This window comes from Apium graveolens, chromosome 1 (genome assembly GCF_009905375.1).
Source record: "Apium graveolens cultivar Ventura chromosome 1, ASM990537v1, whole genome shotgun sequence".
Classification (NCBI taxonomy): domain Eukaryota; kingdom Viridiplantae; phylum Streptophyta; class Magnoliopsida; order Apiales; family Apiaceae; genus Apium; species Apium graveolens.
In genome coordinates this window covers 109,447,312-109,449,607 of record NC_133647.1, presented here as the reverse complement: position 1 = coordinate 109,449,607, position 2,296 = coordinate 109,447,312, and the positions used below count along the sequence as shown (strand labels likewise).

The 2,296-nt window shown below is 44.4% G+C and overlaps 1 non-coding gene across 1 annotated transcript; it reads left to right on the top strand.

The window, feature by feature from the left end:
• Positions 1 to 1,686: 1,686 nt before the first annotated feature.
• Positions 1,687 to 1,793, top strand: LOC141683545 (small nucleolar RNA R71). The gene has a single exon (XR_012560349.1). It is a non-coding gene; the product is annotated as a small nucleolar RNA R71 (small nucleolar RNA).
• Positions 1,794 to 2,296: the final 503 nt, after the last annotated feature.

The window sequence follows — 2,296 nt, the reverse complement described above, 5'->3', positions numbered from 1 at the left end:
CTGTCAAAATCCCCCACTAAGGCCTTTTCCAATGCATCAGACATTAGCATGCGATCGAGTTCCGAAATAACCGCAGAATCAATCACATCCACTTTTAAGCACTCCTCATCTTCTGTAGGGAATTTCATTGCCTTGAATACGTTGAAGGTCACATCCTGATCTTGGACCCGCATAGTAAGTTCACCTTTTTGCACATCTATCAAGATACGGCCAGTAGCCAAGAAAGGCCTTCCCAAGATTATGGGAATCTTCTTATCTTCCTCAAAATCCAGAATAACAAAATCTGCAGGAAAGAAGAGCTTATCCACCTTGACGAGCACATCCTCAACTATGCCCCTTGGGTAAGTAATGGAACGATCAGCCAATTGTAGCGACATGTATGTGGGTTTTGGATCAGGCAGATCCAGCTTTTTAAAGATCGACAACGGTATCAGATTAATGCTTGCTCCCAAATCACAAAGGCACTTGTCAAAAGTCAGATTGCCAATAGTGCAAGGAATGGTGAAGCTTCCTGGATCTTTCAGTTTTGGTGGTAACTTTTGCTGTAGAACAGCGTTGCATTCTTCCGTGAGAGCAACAGTTTCAAGGTCATCCAGTTTCACCTTCCTTGAAAGAATAGTCTTCATAAACTTCGCATAACTAGGCATTTGTTCCAGAGCCTCAGCGAAAGGTATATTGATGTGAAGTTTCTTGAACACCTTCAGAAACTTCCCGAACTGTCTATCCAGCTTTTGTTACTGCAATCTCTTAGGAAAAGGTGGTGGAGGATAGAGCTGTTTCTCCCCTGTATTAGCCTCAGGCAGAGTGTGTTCAACAATAGTCTTCCTTGGTTCCGTCGCTTTCTCCTTTTGCTTAGATTCTTCATCTCTAATTTCAGCTTCTCCTTCCTTTGCCTTTTCAGCATCAGCCACTTTTCCAGACCTTAAGGTAATATCCTTGACTTGCTCTTTAGCTTCCTTCCTGCCTGGTACTTCCGTGTCACTGGGAAGAGTGCCAGGTTGACGATTGAGCACTGTATTGGCTAATTGACCGATTTGATTTTCCAAGGTCTTGATAGAAACCGCCTGACTCTTGCACAACAGCTTAAGTTCCTCAAAATCAGCACTAGTAGGTGCAGCTATACTTCCCTGTTGAGGATATGATTGCCTTGTAGCATACTGCTGTGGTTGCTGGAATCCAGGTGGGTTAAACTGTTTACTCACTCCTTGCTGATATGGTGGCTGAATAGCCTTCTGATTATTCCCCCAGCTGAAATTTGGATGATTTCTGTTGTTAGGATGATAGGTCACTGGCACAGGCTGCTGTTGTCGCTGATAATTATTCATATACTAAACAGATTCGTTGACAAGAGAACACTGCTCCGTAGCATGAGAACCTGCACAAAGCTCACAAACCATAGCTATTTGATTAACTCCATATGTAGCCAGAGAATCAACCTTCATCGATAGCGCTTGGAGCTGGGCTGCAATAGCGGTGGCTGCATCAACTTCCAGAATACCTGCTACCTTGCCTGACATCATCCTCTGAGTTGGGTTTTCATGCTCATTTGCAGCCATCGTCTCTATAAGATTATACGCCTCAGTATAGCTTTTAGCCCATAAGGCGCCTCCAGCTGCTGCATCGAGCATGGGCCGAGATTGGGCCCCCAAACCATTATAGAAACCAATGATCACCATCCAATCCGGCATTCCATGATGTGGACATTTTCTCAACATTTCCTTGTAGCGTTCCCAAGCCTCGCACATAGATTCAGTAGGTTGCTGCGCAAACTGAGTAAGAGCACTCCTCATAGCAGCAGTCTTTGCCATCGGATAAAACTTCACAAGAAACTTTTGCGCAAGATCTTGCCACGTAGTGATGGACCCAGCTGGTTCAGAATGTAACCAGTCTTTAGCCTTGTCCCTCAGTGAGAATGGGAAAAGCCTCAACTTGATAGCCTCATCAGTCACGCCATTATACTTAAAAGTGCTGCAGATCTCGACAAAATTCCTTATGTGCATGTTGGGGTCTTCAGTTGCCGCTCCTCCAAAAGAAACAGAATTCTGCACCATCTGAATAGTGCCCGGCTTGATTTCAAAGGTGTTAGCTTGAATAGCCGGATGAAGGATGCTTGACTGAATGTCATCAATTTTAGGCCGCGAAAAATCCATAAGAGCTGGATCAGCTTGAACAATACGATCTCCCATGTTTACTGGTTCTTTCTGCTCAGTTCCTGAATCCGAATCCTCAAAATCTAACTTCTCCGGAATATCAAGAACGTCATCTGTCTCCTCAGCTGTATCTAAAGTCCTCTTGC